Raw genomic sequence first — 19770 nt, forward strand, 5'->3', positions numbered from 1 at the left:
TGGAAGGTCTCTAAGGGGTTTTCTCAATCTTCGATGGTACTCTCAATATCGTCGTGAATTTGAATTCCTCATATCGCGTGTGTGGATGACAAATGAGAGTATTCAATTCGATATAGCCGTTAAAAAAAAAAAAAAAAAAAAAACTTTACATCCAAGTGTAGTTTAGTTTAAGGGGTTAATCGTCATTACAGCTAATGTCGTCGTCTCTTTAATCTATCATCCAAGTGTTTGACATCTAAGGTTCCTCTACCTTTTTCTTAATTACTCCGACTTATTGTTTTTTATTTCTTCAAATCTTATTGATTTGATTGTCGTATTAAAGTGAAATTAGGTTTCTAGCATCTAAATTATTCTGAGTGTTTAAGTTGTTCTATATTCTATATAATAAATCGTCACCATTAAATTTCTATGTCTGATTTACAGTGATATGTATGATATCCTACATTTAACTTTCCACAGATTTTTTTGTTGTACGGCTAATCTGGATTATATGAGTTTAGCGGCTTCGAATTCTACTTGTGTAGCCTTACAATTTGCTTGTAGGCTGTAGCTAGTTCTGTAGTATTTCTGTTTCTGGGCAGAAATTGTCTATGGCCCATTTGATAGTTTTAATGGTTTAATTAATTGATTTAATGCTATTTTCCAAATAAATACTGGAGTAACAAGAAATTTGTATAAGACTTCATTTAAGAATATTTTAGGAACTTTGGGTGGATCTAACAAAAGTGGTGTTAAAACATCAACTTCCTTTGAATAAATGATGTAAGCAAATGCAGTTACATATTTATGCTTCTAATAAAAAATAGAAATGTTTAACTATACTTAATGAAATTCCCGATTGTTGATAAGATTGTCTGTCTAGATACGTTTCAAAAAGGAAAATGAAATCTGAGTAGTAACATACCTTCATCAATGTTAAACTATAGCCTTAATTTTTCTTACCTCAATTGTATCCATTTTATGAACAAGAAAACAATATGTAAGACTGTTGAATGGTAGGTTGATAGTGCAAATAAACAAACTTGCTGCAACTTCTTTTTGTAACAAAAGAAGTACTTGTTTATAATAACGTTGGATGTGATAATTCATTTATTCTATTTTTTTATAATAGATTCTATATAAACTATAACTGACAATGATGCTAAACGGTGCGGCCTCTAGCGATGAAGAAAGATATAAAGTGAGAAAATTGGAGATAACAGACAAGAACAAGGGATTCATGAAGCTACAACAACTTACAATATGTGATTCTGTATCAGATGAAGAATTCCAAAAACGATTTGAAGAGGTCAGATTATACGGCGATGATCATGTTATATGTGTGATTGTAGACGTCAGTCTGTCTAAGATAGTTGCAACTGGAAGTGTGTTTATCGAGAAGAAATTTATAAGGAACCGTGGGAAAGTTGGACATGTTGAAGACATTGTGGTTGATTCGAGTGCAAGAGGGTTGCAATTAGGAAAGAAATGAAGCGACATGTCTCAATCCATAAGGACGAATACAATAACATATGATTACATCGCGAGGTATTTGACCTCTATATGATACATTTTACAAACATTGCATTCGTTTTTAAAAGACAACCTTTCATTACATCGAAAGTTGACAGGCATGCATACCATTTCATAATATCCAACCTATAAATGACCTAATCCGTCATTTAATTAATAATAATCTCTATTGAACTCAACGACATGAATGCAACGTCTTTTAAAATATACCATAAATGACTCCAAGTAATATCTCTAAAATGAGCAAATGCACAGGTGAAGATTTCTTTCAAACCTGAGAATAAACATGCTTTCAAGTGTCAACCAAAAGGTTGGTGAGTTCATTAGTTTATCGTAATCCATCATTTCCATAATTTTAATAGATCACAAGATTTCATTTATTCAATAATCATACACTCATAAGTGTTTAAAATTCATTCATATGGATTGAACACCTGGTAACCGACATTAACAAAATGCATCTAGAATATCCCCAAACATATAAACATCGAAGTACTAAAGCAGTTCAAATTCTCTGACTGGGGCGTGTCAAAGCTCATAGATCTATCTTTAGGATTCGCGTCAATTGGTGGCAATTATAATAAACACCAATTCTTAGGCTACCAAGTTCAACAAGGGCGATATTCGGTATAACAATTCAACCATAGAATGTAGTTTCAATTACTTATGTCTATTTCGTCAAACGTTTATAAAAGCGCATGTATTCTCAGTCCCAAAAATATATATTGCAAAAGCATTTAAAAAGGGAGCAAATGAAACTCACTCTACAATATTTTGTAGTAAAAATATTCATACGACGAAACTGATCAATGCAAAGTTGGCATCGGATTCACGAACCTATATCATTCGTATATATATTAAAACATATACTCGTAATCGAACTATTATAACTTTGTATATTATGTAATTAATTTGTATATATATATATTTGAAAATGATTATATATATATATATATATATATATATATATATATATATATATATATATATATATATATATTAAAAATACTTGATTTGTTATATATGGATATTTAAAAAAGATTGTTGATCTAATTAATTTATACTTATATGTAATATACTTATAAGTATATTTTTATATAGATAATAATATTTAATATAAATAAAAGTTGTATTTAATTATATTGATAATAACATTACTACTAATGATATTCATATTAATAATATTTTTTGTTAGTAAATAAAATAATAATAGTACTAAAAATGGTACTAATGCTAATATTAATGAAAATAACAATAAATTGTGTTATTTTCATAATAACACTAATAGTAATAATCATAATCATAATAATAATAATACTTGTATTTTGTAATGATAATAACAATATTACTAATTATAATACTAGTAATAATAACAACAATAATAATAATCAGAATAATAATAATTAATATTAACAACAATTAATAATAATAATAATAATAATAATAATAATAATAATAATAATAATAATAATAATAATAATAATAATAATAATAATAATAATAAAATATAGAGATGTATACCCTTTATAATCCCTTTCTAAAAAGAATTGCCCCAAACGAGATTCGAACTCGAGAACTCACGCTCACCGAACAACACCCTTAACCTTTCCACTGTCCTTGTTTTTTTTTTTTTTTTTTGAATTAAACCACCTCTTAAATCTATTTATTCTTATTTCGGTTTGTTTCCATTACCTTCTTCCTTCAACCACTCGACAGGACCTTTACATAATCATAACTGCAATACAAATTGATTTACGATTTATAATTGAAACTTAACCGATTGTTTGTGGTATTTTGATTTATCAGAAAAGAGAAACACAAAAAGCGAATTTAAAAAAAAAACTGTCACAGCAGCTCGTTATATATACCATGAACTCATTACGCGATTTTAAAATTTAGACAGTTTTGGATCAAAGTTCCAACATGAAATAAGTAGTAAATCCCTCCTAGAAACTTTGTGAATAACCAATTTAACTTGAAACACAAAAGAGAATTCGAATTTTAATGAAGAACATTCAGTTGACTTTTTAAATTTGAAGTTTAACCTCAAAATTTGGAATCATTAAGAGGAATTGGAGGCTCAGACTTTGCAAGTAGTTTGACTGGAGGGTTCCTAACAACACCTCATTAACAGATTTTGAAAGTTGTTTAAAATCGAGCTTTTTGTAAATTGAAGTAAGAACAGAGGTCCTCGGCTTCATTCTTGATTTTTCAAATTAAATTTTCAAATAAAATAAACTGTAATTGATAATTGATAGTTGTGGTGTAATAATCACCTGGATTAATATGAGACAATACAAGTTAAGTGTTTGATTTATACAATGGGCGTTCGACTAGTTACAGGCAGAGAAAAAAAAAGTATGAAATTGATGGCTAACGAAATTTTGGAATTTGCTATATGGATCGAATCTTATTTGTACGAGTTGAATGTGATGTTTAACAAAGTAGTAGACAGAAAACAAATCAATAAAGCAGGATCGAGATATGAAATTGATTCCGTGATTTATATAGCTGTATTTATATTTTATATATAATTAGTATTAACTAATTAAGTATATTAATAATTAATAATAATAATATTACTAATACTAATAATAATAACAATTATATTAATAATAACTATGTAATGACACTAAAAAAATAAAATGGTAATAATAGTTTTATTAGTGTTAATAATAATAAAAAGTATCATTTTCTAATATTAATAATAATAACACTAATAATAATAAAATTAATTATAATTATAATTATAATTAACTATAAAAATGATGAATATAATATTATTCATAATAATTATTTGTATTATTTATACTAATAAAGATAACTATAATAATAATAAAGACTTCTAATGATAATGATAATAATAACTAAAATAAAAATGATTATTTTTAGTAATAACATTAATTTAATAATAAACATAATAACCAAAATTATAATTTTTACTACTAATTATAATAATAATGATATTAATAATAATAATCTTGATAAAGATAATAATAATAATAATACATAATCATTTGTAGTAACTAAAATTGTAATCTACAACTGATTACGATATGAATAATGATTACAACATTACTAATAATACTAATAATAGTAGTTATATAACAAATCAATTATATCAAATTTCATATTTATATATTACACAAAATAATAATAATAATAACACTATTATTAATATTAGATACATATTCTAATAATAGTAATGAAAGTAATAATAATATTAGTAAAGGTAACAAATTAAATGCATTAAATTTCATATCTATATTTTATCTATAATAGTATAACTAATATTGATGTTAATTATTAATATTAATATTAGTATTAATAATAATAATGAAAGTAATAATAATCTTATTATAACAACTATATTTTTAACTTGCATTATATATTATTAGTTATGTAATATCATATCATATATTATATAATAACTTTTATAGAATATTTATTAATCACAAATTTGATATATATATATATATATATATATATATATATATATATATATATATATATATATATATATATATATAACAATATGCATATAATAATGATTATACATGGAAATCATATATATTTATATATAAATTCATTTTAATTTACACTTATTTATTTATCTTATTTTACAAATATTTAAATTATGTTTTATTATTTCAAATTATTATATATACTTACATTTATATATATTATATATTAGAACATACATATAAATTTAATTGTGTACAAGATTCATATATATATATATATATATATATATATATATATATATATATATATATATATATATATATTTATTTATTTATTTATTTATTTTAACAACATCTTATTTATTTTGTATATTACTCTACACATTTAATTTAAAAGATTGAATGGTATTATATTCATTCAATTTAATATATACCCTTATATTTTTATTTACATAATTAATTACACACAATTGTTCGTGAATAATCGGGCATGGTCACAGGGTAATTAATTACATAAATATAATTCCAAAATTTTGAGACTTAACATTACAGGCTTTGCTTATCGTGTCGAACTCATAATAAGATTAAGTTTAAATTTGGTCAGAAATTTCCGGGTCGTCACAGTACCTACCCGTTAAAGAAATTTCGTCCTGAAATTTGAGTGAGGTGGTCATGGCTAACAATAAAAATGTTTTCATGACGAATATGAGTTGGTAAATAGAGTTTTATCATCATTGAGTAATATGGATAAAACAATTCGTTTATTCGAAGAGCACGAATGAAGCTATCACAAAAGAGTGAATTGAAGGAATAAAGTTTCGTCTTAACTTTTGACGTTGTCTTGGTTGAATTCTGGAATTCAAGGGATTTAAAGAAAATCTTCGAAATTTAAAAGATTTTATTCTTTGGCAAATAAGGAAATTAAGATCTCTATACTTAAATACGGTGATCTGCCTCGATTACTCTGTCTGATATTTCCATTATAAATTAAACTCTTCCGTTCTATTATTCTCACCATTCCTATACTTTTTTTCTTAATTCATACATCTCAAAGATTGTGAAAATGCTTAATTCCGTTCTAATCCTTGATATTTTCCTAATTATCATTTCTGTCATCCTTCTTTTCAGTCTTCCACCAAAAAAATCTGTTTACTTCTACTATTACCTTGGGGTGATACTATTCTTAATTCTACCGTGTCTTTATATTGCTATTCGTATTAATATCCACGGTTTGTAACCTCCGTGTTGTTATTGGGCTTTATATTTTCTCTTGTATTTTGGAGCTCTTTGCCTTTTTATTCTCTCCTCGACCTCTAGTAAAGCTAGTAATGGTCCAGAATTCGTAGATATGGAATTCGGAATGAACATAGTTAATGTTCTAAGAAAGAAATGGTAATAGCACAATCTGACTTGTCAAATTACCAGCATTCAAGGGAAAAGATAGGACTATCAAGACAATATGTTATTGATATGTTTATGGATTAGATAGAATGCAAGAGTCGTGTTACATGGCACATGATGACGTTATGGTCTGTGAATCATCAAGTTTCATTAGAAACTCGGCATGACTTACCGTAATATAATCACGTTGATCAAGTGTCATTATATTTTACTAACTCATGCTTCAGTTCCCAACACTTCTTCAAAAACATTCGTATTTTAAATTTGAAGGTTCACAGAATATAGAAACTAAAACAGTTTCCTTTTATGATATAATACAGATAGCACGGAGAGATAATTAATATCGGGCGAGAATATTTATGAAGATATCTTCAGAAATATTGAGGATATTTATAATGAAAGATACGATAATATCTTATAATTCTACAATCAAAATGTGATGAAGAAATTCATTCACAATGATTTAGAACAATTACAGAACAAGGTATTCGCTAAAGATTTCATCAGAAACAGAATCATCTGGATTCTTTATGTACAAGTTTAGTCCTTGTGATTTGTTCAGAGTCTCCTTCATGGTTTGCTCAATCCGTTTTCCAGTTTTAAACTTTTTCTGAGCTTTGCCAACACATATTCTTTATCATCAAACTTTTAACTGTTTCGGTTGTCTACAGTTTCTGTTGCTTCATTCAGTTTTTTCAGAATTTAGAGATCTGATTTCGTAAACTAGAGTGTTTTTCAAAATTTCAGAATGAAAATTCATAATTCTAAGAGATAAAGGTTATATGTATACATATAACTGTTAATGTAGACATGCTGCGAGATTTAAAAATATTGATTGCTGATTCTCGGTGATTGATATGACAATTCTCGTTACAATATGCGGATGAGTAATAGATAAGACTTCAATAGATAAATATAGTGATTTGTCGAAGAGTTTTAAGCCAAAGAGTAATGAGGTTGCTGGTACAATTGAAAAGTCAAAGTTAACTTGCTGGAGCTGTGACAAAATTGTCTAATTTAGAAAGGGATTACAGAGTTATTTTCGGTAATAACAACGCCAAAGGAGCTAGCACAGGTACATGTTAAACATTTACTCAAGTTCCGAGTATTTTCAGGTGCATAACTATATACATCGATCTTTTCTTCTGTAGATGAAGTGCGGTTGGTTCATCCTCTCGATTGAGGTGTTTTCAAGAATCATGAAAGGTTTGAACGCAGATTGTAATCGTCAAGATACAAATGAGGTTTTAAGATGAAATCAAGTGGCAAACTTGAAGAATTGTTTAGTTTCATATGTTATAATCAATATTTTAATTCATTTTAATTGTCCAATGTTGGTAGTCCACAGTCAGTAGTCCACAGTTAGTAATTCAATAATTCATATATAGTTTGATATAATATTCGAATTAATTAATACGTATCGTGACCCATTGTATACATGTCTCAGACTCGATCACAACTCAAAGTATATATATTATTTTAGAATCAACCTCAACCCTGTATAGCTAACTCGAACATTACCGCATATAGAGTGTCTATGGTTATTCCAAATAATATATATAGATGCGTCGATATGATATGTCAAAACCTTGTATACGTGTCCCGATATTTAAAATGCGTAAATAACAGTATTAAAATGACGATAAATAAAGTGCGTAAAGTAAATAACAGAAATTAAATGACGATAAATAAAATTACGAGAATTAAAAGTGCGATAAATAAATTGCGATAAATATATGTAATAAGGAATTAACAGTTAGCTAGGAACAGTTAGCTAGGATTTTGTTAGCGTGGATTCTTAACAAAATTTCTCATAGTTAATTTGTTTGTTTCTAACAATTTTTATTTTGTCAAATGTTTTCTTCATTATGCCACTTGTTGGATTTTGGTAAGTCAAAATTCAAATATGAAATTGAATGAAAATGGTTATTTTATGGTGAACGGATTCGTATATCTTGTGGATGTAAGTAGGATAGTAATTGACCTTTGAATCAGATTCGAAGAATGTACAGTGCCACTTATTAATGTGAAATCTAAACATTCCTCGGGTATTACCTACCCGTTAAAATATTTTCACCATTAACAGTTTGTACAAAAGAATTTTTAATTACAATCTTTATGAAAACATATGTACATATATTTTTTCTTCAGATGTAATCATGGATTTAATGAGTTAATATGATATTAATCTCATTTGATTTACCGTTAGAACTAGAATATATAATCTCTAAAACATTAGAAATTACATAATAGTCATGCAGAACGAAGATAAATGATGTAGAACGATTCGTAGAACGATTATTATGCTCGAGGTGCATAATGAGATGTTGAGACGTGTGATGTTGAAACTTGGGTTGTTGGTGGTACTGGTATTGATGTTGGTGGTACTGTTGGTGCCGGTGATGTTGCTGAAGCTGGTACGTTTTGCACTATATTCTCCAAAATCATTATTTGGGCACTAAGCTCGTTGACTTCTTCGATTACTCCGGGATGATTGGTGATTGGGAACGAGCGGATAAATAAGATCTAGAATTTGAGATAATATGTAGTCGTGACGAGACACTCTGGAAATGAGAGAGAAAATGGTGTCTCGGACAGGTTCGCCGGTAAGTGCTTCAGGTTCATCGTCAAGAGGGCAATGTGGTGGATGGAAGGGATCGCCTTCTTCTTGTCTCCAATGATTAAGTAGACTACGAACCTATCAGATGAATTGGGGATGGATGATTGGTTGATTCATTATGGTGACGCTGCTTTCGGAACTCGAGTGAAACTCCATATCGAAATCCGAGGGACTTGAACTAGTGACGAGTTCCATTTCATACGATTGAATAAAGATTTTTTGATATAAAAAGATTTCTGACTATCGGATGGTATTCTAATTATATAGAATATCTATGTATAGTACAGAAGATTTCGTAGATTACGGAGGAATTTACGGAATATGTCAGGCAAATCTACAGTAACAGTTACGCTAAGATATGAATTAGCAGATACGCTAAGATATGAGCTTTGTCTATACACTATTCATGCAATCAATGCAGTAAGATGTGTCAAGACTTAAGAATGATAAGTAGGTAATTTTCGATAAGAAATGATAAGCAAAAACTTTTAACATGCAACTAAGGTCGAAGTCCAGACTCACTAATGCATCCTAACAACTATCAGTTAGACATACTAATGCAGACATGGTTCGCTAAGACCACCGCTCTGATACCACATTAAGCGACCCGTCCCAATCTATAAGGACGAATACAATAACATATGATTACATCGCGAGGTATTTGACCTCTATATGATACATTTTACAAACATTGCATTCGTTTTTAAAAGACAACCTTTCATTACATCGAAAGTTGACAGGCATGCATACCATTTCATAATATCCAACCTATAAATGACCTAATCCGTCATTTAATTAATAATAATCTCTATTGAACTCAATGACTTGAATGCAACGTCTTTTGAAATATACCATAAATGACTCCAACTAATATCTCTAAAATGAGCAAATGCACAGCGGAAGATTTCTTTCAAACCTGAGAATAAACATGCTTTCAAGTGTCAACTAAAAGGTTGGTGAGTTCATTAGTTTATCGTAATCCATCATTTCCATAATTTTAATAGCCCACGAGATTTCATTTATTCAATAATCATACACTCATAAGTGTTTAAAATTCATTCATATGGATTGAACACCTGGTAACCGACATTAACAAAATGCATCTAGAATATCTCCAAACATACAAACATCGAAGTACTAAAGCAGTTCAAATTCTCTGACTGGGGCGTGTCAAAGCCCATAAATCTATCTTTAGGATTCACGTCAATTGGTGACAATTATAATAAACACCAATTCTTAGGCTACCAAGTTCAACAAGGGTGATATCCGGTATAACAATTCAACCATAGAATGTAGTTTCAATTACTTGTGTTTATTTCGTCAAACGTTTATAAAAGCGCATGTATTCTCAGTCCCAAAAATATATATTGCAAAAGCATTTAAAAAGGGAGCAAATGAAACTCACTCTACAATATTTTGTAGTAAAAATATTCATACGACGAAACTGAGCAATGCAAGGTTGGCATCGGATTCACGAACTTATATCATTCGCATATATATTAAAACATATACTCGTAATCGAACTATTATAACTTTGTATATTATGTAATTAATTTGTATATATATATATATATATATATATATATATATATATATATATATATATATATATATATATATATATATATATATATATATATATATTTGAAAATGATTATTATCAATATAGTTATATATATATATATATATATATATATATATATATATATATATATATTAAAAATACTTAATTTGTTATATATGGATATTTATAAAAAGATTGTCGATCTAATTAATTTATACTTATATGTAATATACTTATAAGTATATTTTTATATAGATAATAATATTTAATATAAATAAAAGTTGTATTTAATTATATTGATAATAACATTACTACTAATGATATTCATATTAATAATATTTTTTGTTAATAAATAAAATAATAATAGTACTAAAAATGGTACTAATGCTAATATTAATGAAAATAACAATAAATTGTGTTATTTTCATAATAACACTAATAGTAATAATCATAATCATAATAATAATAATACTTGTATTTGTAATGATAATAACAATATTACTAAATATAATACTAGTAATAATAACAACAATAATAATAATTAGAATAATAATAATTAATATTAACAACAGTTAATAATAATAATAATAATAATAATAATAATAATAATAATAATAATAATAATAATAATAATAATAATAATAAAAATATAGAGATGTATACCCTTTATAATCCCTTTCTAAAAAGAATTGCCCCAAACGAGATTCGAACCCGAGAACTCACGCTCACCGAACAACAAACTTTACCCTTCCACTGTCCTTGTTTTTTTTGAATTAAACCACCTCTTAAATCTATTTATTCTTATTTCGATTTGTTTCCATTACCTTCTTCCTTCAACCACTCGACAGGACCTTTACATAATCATAACAGCAATACAAATTGATTTACGATTTGTAATTGAAACTTAACCGATTGTTTGTGGTATTTTGATTTATCAGAAACGAGAAACACAAAAAGAGAATTTTTTTTAAAAAAAAACTGTCACAGCAGCTCGTTATATATACCATGAACTCATTACGCGATTTTAAAATTTAGATAGTTTTGGATCAAAGTACCAACATGAAATAAGTAGTAAATTCCTCCTAGAAACTTTGTGAATAACCAATTTAACTTGAAACACAAAAGCGAATTCGAATTTTAATGAAGAACATTCAGTTGACTTTTTAAATTTGAAGTTTGACCTCAAAATTTGGAATCATTAAGAGGAATTGGGCTCAGACTATGCAAGTAGTTTGACTGGAGGGTTCCTAACAACACCTCATTAACAGATTTTGAAAGTTGTTTAAAATCGAGCTTTTTGTAAATTGAAGTAAGAACAGAGGTCCTCGGCTTCATTCTTGATTTTTCAAATAAAATAAACTGTAATTGATAATTGATAGTTGTGGAGTAATAATCACCTGGATTAATATGAGACAACACAAGTTAAGTGTTTGATTTATACAATGGGCGTTCGACTGGTTACAGGCAGAAAAAAATTAATATGAGACAACACAAGTTAAGTGTTTGATTTATACAATGGGCGTTCGACTGGTTACAGGCAGAAAAAAATAATAAATAAAAGTATGAAATTGACGGATAACGAAAATTTGGAATTTGCTATATGGATCGAATCTTATTTGTACGAGCTGAATGTGATGTTTAACAAAGTAGTAGACAGAAAACAAATCAATAAAGCATGATCGAGATATGAAATTGATTCCGTGATTTATATAGCTGTATTTATATTTTATATATATTTAGTATTAACTAATTAAGTATATTAATAATTAATAATAATAATATCACTAATACTAATAATAATAACAATTATATTAATAATAACTATGTAATGACACTAAAAAAATAAAATGGTAATAATAGTTTTATTAGTGTTAATAATAATAAAATGTATCATTTTTAATATTAATAATAATAACACTAATAATAATAAAATTAATAGTAATTATAATTATAATTAACTATAAAAATGATGAATATAATATTATTCATAATAATAATTTGTATTATTTATACTAATAAAGATAACTATAATAATAATAAAGACTTCTAATGATAATGATAATAATAACTAAAATAAAAATGATTATTTTTAGTAATAACATTAATAATAAACATAATAACCAAAATTATAATTTTTACTACTAATTATAATAATAATGATATTAATAATAATAATCTTGATAAAGATAATAATAATAATAATAATAATAATAATAATAATAATAATAATAATAATAATAATAATAATAATAATAATAATAATAATAATAATAATAATAATAATAATAATAATAATAATAATACATAATCATTTGTAGTAACTAAAATTGTAATCTACAACTGATTACGATATGAATAATGATAACAACATTACTAATAATACTAATAATAATAGTAGTTATATAACAAATCAATTATATCAAATTTTATATTTATATATTATACAAAATAATAATAATAACACTGTTATTAATATTAGATACATATTCTAATAATAGTAATGAAAGTAATAATAATATTAGTAAAGGTAACAAATTAAATGCATTAAATTTCATATCTATATATTATCTATAATAGTATAACTAATACTGATGTTAATTATTAATATTAATATTAGTATTAATAATAATAATGAAAGTAATAATAATCTTAATATAACAACTATATTTTTAACTTGCATTATATATTATTAGTTATGTAATATCATATCATATATTATATAATAACTTTTATAGAATATTTATTAATAACAAATTTGATATATATAACAATATGCATATAATAATGATTATACATGGAAATCATATATATTTATATATAAATTCATTTTAATTTACACTTATTTATTTATCTTATTTTACAAATATTTAAATTATGTTTTATTATTTCAAATTATTATATATACTTACATTTATATATATTATATATTAAAACATACATATAATATTAATTGTGTACAAGATTCATATATATATATATATATATATATATATATATATATATATATATATATATATATATATATATATATATATATTAACAACATCTTATTTATTTTGTATATTACTCTACACATTTAATTCAAAAGATTGAATGGTATTATATTCATTCAATTTAATATATACCCTTATATTTTTATTTACATAATTAATTACACACAATTGTTCGTGAATCATCGGGCATGGTCACAGGGTAATTGATTACATAAATATAATTCCAAAATTTTGAGACTTAACATTACAGACTTTGCTTATCGTGTCGAACTCATAATAAGATTAAGTTTAAATTTGGTCAGAATTTTCCGGGTCGTCACAAGAAAGTTGTCGACTTTCTTGCAGATCATGCTCGTGTGACGGGTTGTTATAAAGTGATTCTTGATTGTAGCACTTGTGATGACCCTGAAATTTCAGACCAAATTTAAACTTAATCTTTATATGATTTCGACACAATAAGCAAAGTCTGTAATATTGAGTCTCAAAAAGTTTTGGAACTACATTCACGAATGCATTTACCCTTTGACCATTCCCGGCGATTCACGAACAATTGTTGTAAATAAAGATGTATATATAAATAAGTATATATGTAAATAATTATACATTATCAATTAAATTAATATGTGATTTAGTATTATGACAGATAACTTAAGATAATTTAAAACTTGATACTTAAAAACACACACACACGCACACACACACAGACACACACACAGATATATATATATATATATATATATATATATATATATATATATATATATATATATATATATATATATATATATATATATATATATATATATATATATATATATCTGTGTGTGTGTCTGTGTGTGTGTGTGTGAATTATATATATGATTATTGACTATATGGATATTGTAATATATTGGAAGATATAAATAATAAATATTCTGTATGTACCAAAATATAAAATATATGATATAATTATAAAATATTATAACATGTAAGATTAATATATTAAAATTGCAAGATAAAAATATAGTTGTTGTAGTAACATTTATATTATTAATATTACTTTCATTATTATCAAAATTAGTATTATTAGTATCATTATTAGTTAGAATATAATTGTTATGTTCATTACTATTATTAATGATAATATTAAAATCATTATTATTATATTTAGTAATAAGACTATGATTTTGGTCATTATTATTATTACTTTTATATTCATTATTATTATTATAGTTATCATAAAAATAAAAATTAATTTATTAATATTATCAATAATAATATTATTATCAATGTTATAATTACTATTATAATTATTATTATTTACAGTTATTATTATTAGATATTATTACTATTATCATTAAGAAATATTATTTTTAATATAAATTATTATTATTATTATTATTATTATTATTATTATAGTTATTAGAAAATAATACGATTTATTACATTTATCTTTAATAATATTATTAATATCAAATTTTAGTATTATTTGATAATATTATATTTATTATTATTAATTATATTATTAATATTATTAAAAATTATATATAAAATCTTGCGTACAATTAGAGAATCAAAATTTGTCAATCCAACTGTACTCTGATTTGTTTTTGTCCCCAATCCTGTATTAAGTTTCGAAATCAAACACACTTGTATCCAAAATCAGTTAGGGGTTGATATCAGCTTTTATTTTTTTATACTCTTTCTTCCTTTTCGTACCTGAGTGAGTAAACCTGTCGACACTCAAATATTAATTAATCTGATCAATTCCAGTAGTAAAAGGGAACCAATTAACCTTACATTATCAACTAACAAATTCAAAATACCTTTTACAGCTAATGAGTTTAGCAATTAATCTAACACTACTTCGCCACCACAAATCACTCTCGATCACCACAACTACACTATCTCCTTGCTTCTCTCTTCGTGAACAACAAAAACCAAAACTCATCATATCGAAACCCATCACCGAACCTTAATTCTTCTTCAAGTGAATCCGCCACCTTTCCTGCACTGGATATGACTTCTTTTTGTTTGTGCTATTAGTCGACAAAATCATCTTTGATCACCATTAACCCGTTCCCTTAACATCACTAACGATAACCACTTCAAACCCAATCATCGATCCCTGCTGCAGATGCAATACTTTTCCTGTTTCTGTTTTAACCAGCCAAATCACCAACATAAAATCATCATATTCGACTGCATTACATTTCTGATCCTACCTCCTATTAATAACGAAGAGATGATAAATTGGTTTATATATATATTAATAACGAAAAAGGTAAGGAATGAAAGGAGGATGATGAAACCACTAAGAGATGATAAAGTTGTTGTGATGATTGTACATCTTTTCTTTTCCTTCCATTCTGGCCGACAGCCATTTAAACTCAAGACCCACGATTTCTTTTGGATTCAAATCGATAACTCTATTTAAGAATTCTTTTCATTATAGCCGACAAATATTAAAGCCAACTAACCCCACTCACTTGTTGAATTATTATGATTAATTATATTGGGAGCCGACTTCAGCTGGAAAAGGGTTACGTTCCTGGTTCATTTTTTTAATCAAAAACCGATAATGTTACATGGATTAATAAAATAGTTGGGCTTGTGAACTTGGTCTCATGATAGTACTTGTTAATGGGCTGCTATTGGGCCACCACAAACCCATACCCGCTAATTTTATACATATTATGTTGAAGATGATCGATATTCATGAGCTGTGATGATTCACGATAAGAATGATGAGGTATTATGATGCCTGGTGATGATAATGATGATAGAGGATACGATGATGATGATATTGATTTAATGAAAATAGATGATAAAAACTTGCTGCAATGATTTTAGTACTCTGGTCGATTTGTTTATTCTTTTAGTGAGGAAGAAGAAAGTAAACAGAAAGAATACGGGTTTTAAATAATTGAAAGGGTATTAAAACAGAAAAACAGAAGCGGAGTGATGGTCAGCAGTGTTTAGTTGTGAACGGGAGGTTGTGGGTTCAAACCCTGCTAGTGGCATTTTTTTTAAATCCTATTCTTTTGAGGTATAACTTCTTTTTTTATTATTATTATTATTATTATTATTATTATTATTATTATTATTATTATTATTATTATTATTATTATTATTATTGTTGTTGTTGTTGTTGTTGTTGTTATTGCTAGTGGTAATTATTATTGTTAAAATTGTTATTATTACATATATTATTATCATTACTTAATATTATTGTTATTATTACTAATATTAATATATGTAGTATTACTATTAAAATTATGATCATTATTATTATTATTAACATTATTATGAACATAATACAATTTAACATTATAAATATTATTATAAGTATCATAATTGTTATTATTATTATTATCATAATTAAAAGTATTAGTATTATTAGTAATACTATTATTATTAAAAGTAACATTATTTTCAAATCTGTCGTTTTTGTTCAAACTAATAGTATCATTAAAAGTAACATCTTTACTATCATCATTATCATTATTATTATTATTATTATTATTATTATTATTATTATTATTATTATTATTATTATTATTATTATTATTATTATTATTATTATTATTATTTTTATTATTATTATTATTATTATTAGTATTATCAATATCATTAGAATTATTATGATTATAAAAATAAAGATTTTAAAGATATTGTTAAGGTTATAAGTATATAATTAAGGATTATATATACAAAAACATATTTAAACTACATAACTTAACTATATTAATATTATTATGTACAAAAATGAAAATATATAAATAATGAAACTTATAAATTAATAAATAAAACAATTACATCACTAATAATAATACATATTTATTCGAGTACAAGAATATGTTTTAATACATATATGAATGATATAGGTTCGTGAATCCGAGGTCAACCCTGCATTGTTCAGTTTCGTCATATGTATTTTTACTACAAAATACAGTATGGTGAGTTTCATTTGTCTTTTTACCCTTTATATTTTTGGGCTGAGAATACATGCGCAATTTTTATAAATGTTTTACGAAATAGACACAAGTAATCGAAACTACATTATATGGTTGAATGATCAAAGCCGAATATGCCCCTTTTTGCTTGGTAGCCTAAGAATTAGGGAACATCACTAATTTTGAGAATTAGTGCACGCCTAATTGACGCGAATCCTAAAGATAGATCTATTGGGCCTAACGAACCCCATCCAAAGTACCGGATGCTTTAGTACTTCGAATTAGTTTTTATCATGTCCGAAGGATTTCCCGGAATGATAGGGGATATTCTTATATGCATCTTGTTAATGTCGGTTACCAGGTGTTCACTATATGAATGATATTTTTGTCTCTATGCATGGGACGTATATTTATGAGAACTGGAAATGAAATTCTTGTGGTCTATTAAAATGATAAAAATGATCGTTTATGATAAACTAATGAACTCACCAACCTTTTGGTTGACACTTTAAAGCATGTTTATTCTCAGGTATGAAAGAAATCTTTCGCTGTGCATTTGCTCATTTTAAAGATATTTCTTGGAGTCATTCATGACATATTTCAAAAGACGTTGCATTCGAGTCGTCGAGTTCATCAAGATTATTATTAAGTCAATTATAGTTGGATATATTATGAAATGGTATGCATGTCATCAATTTTCGATGAAATAAAAGTTTGTCTATTAAAAACGAATGCAATGTTTGTAAAATGTATCATATAGAGGTCAAGTACCTCGCGATGTAACCAAATGTAATGTATTCGTCCAGATGGATTAGGACGGGTCGCTTCAGCACTGATAACAAGGTTTTTTATTGTGTACAAGATTCATATATATATATATATATATATATATATATATATATATATATATATATATATATATATATATATATATTATTTATTTTAACAACATCTTATTTATTTTGTATATTACTCTACACATTTAATTCAAAAGATTGAATGGTATTATATTCATTCAATTTAATATATACCCTTATATTTTTATTTACATAATTAATTACACACAATTGTTCGTGAATCATCGGGCATGGTCACAGAGTAATTGATTATATAAATATAATTCCAAAATTTTGAGACTTAACATTACAGACTTTGCTTATCGTGTCGAACTCATAATAAGATTAAGTTTAAATTTGGTCAGAAATTTTTGGGTCGTCACAAGAAAGTTGTCGACTTTCTTGCAGATCATGCTCGTGTGGCGGGTTGTTATAAAGTGATTCTTGATTGTAGCACTGATAACAAGGCTTTTTATGAGAAATGTGGGTTTAAAGAGAAGGAAATACAGATGGTCAAGTATTTGTCTGACTTATATATATTATTGCGTTTTTTATTTTTTTACATCACATGTTTAGGTATAAATACTCAACCGTGGTATCGCTCACCCCCCCCCCCCCCCCCCCCCCCCCCCCCCCCCCTCTTTCCCCTTTTGTTTATCATAATTGATAGTTTTAATGTTTGTTCCTTGAAACACTGATAGTTGTTGAAAATGAGGTCAAGGAAGTTGAGTTCATTTGATTTCACATATCAGCATGAATGATCTGATCTAACGTTCTAATTTTATAATGATTTTTTGCAAAATTTAACAGAAGTTGACGCTCATCGTGGTAAGCTACAAAGTAGCATTCAATCAACAAGAACAGCTTTTCTTGTCAAGTTTACAATTGCTTAAATTCACTTGGAAACTTGTTACAATGTCATGTTTATTGTTCAAGCAACGCACACCCAAAGTGATTTCATTTTAATATGAAAGCTACCAGAACTTACGCTGTTTTGAGGTGCTCAACAGCTAAAGCTGTTTGCATTTTAAGATGATTTCGAACTTGATAGAAACATAGGCAACACAATAACTAACAGCACAGGATCTTATACATATGCTATTAAATGGGTACTTCCTTTTCAACCGTTTATCATCTTCTGTTAAAGAGCTGTTACTACTGATCAAATCTTCGTGACCTAGAAAATTCATGCCCAGATGAACCATCACAGAAACTCAACTCAAAACGGACAAAGCTGGGACGAGGACGACCAACATGGCACCAAATGATGGTAGTTAGTCCTTATTACAGATTTTCATGTGTGCATTACCCTTACATGTTACCTTTCTGTAGTTGTAAACCTTCTTTTGAAATCTTTGTCATGGCATTGATTGACACGTAATGGTATACGAATAATAATCAGTTAATATACGAACAGACTAGGTATATAATCACTAGAGTAACAT

General features: G+C 26.2%; 1 pseudogene; it reads left to right on the top strand.

The window, feature by feature from the left end:
* Positions 1-1138: 1138 nt before the first annotated feature.
* LOC139894440 (glucosamine 6-phosphate N-acetyltransferase-like) lies at positions 1139-19218 on the top strand (annotated as a pseudogene).
* Positions 19219-19770: the final 552 nt, after the last annotated feature.

Source organism: Rutidosis leptorrhynchoides, chromosome 2 (assembly GCF_046630445.1).
Source record: "Rutidosis leptorrhynchoides isolate AG116_Rl617_1_P2 chromosome 2, CSIRO_AGI_Rlap_v1, whole genome shotgun sequence".
NCBI lineage: Eukaryota > Viridiplantae > Streptophyta > Magnoliopsida > Asterales > Asteraceae > Rutidosis > Rutidosis leptorrhynchoides.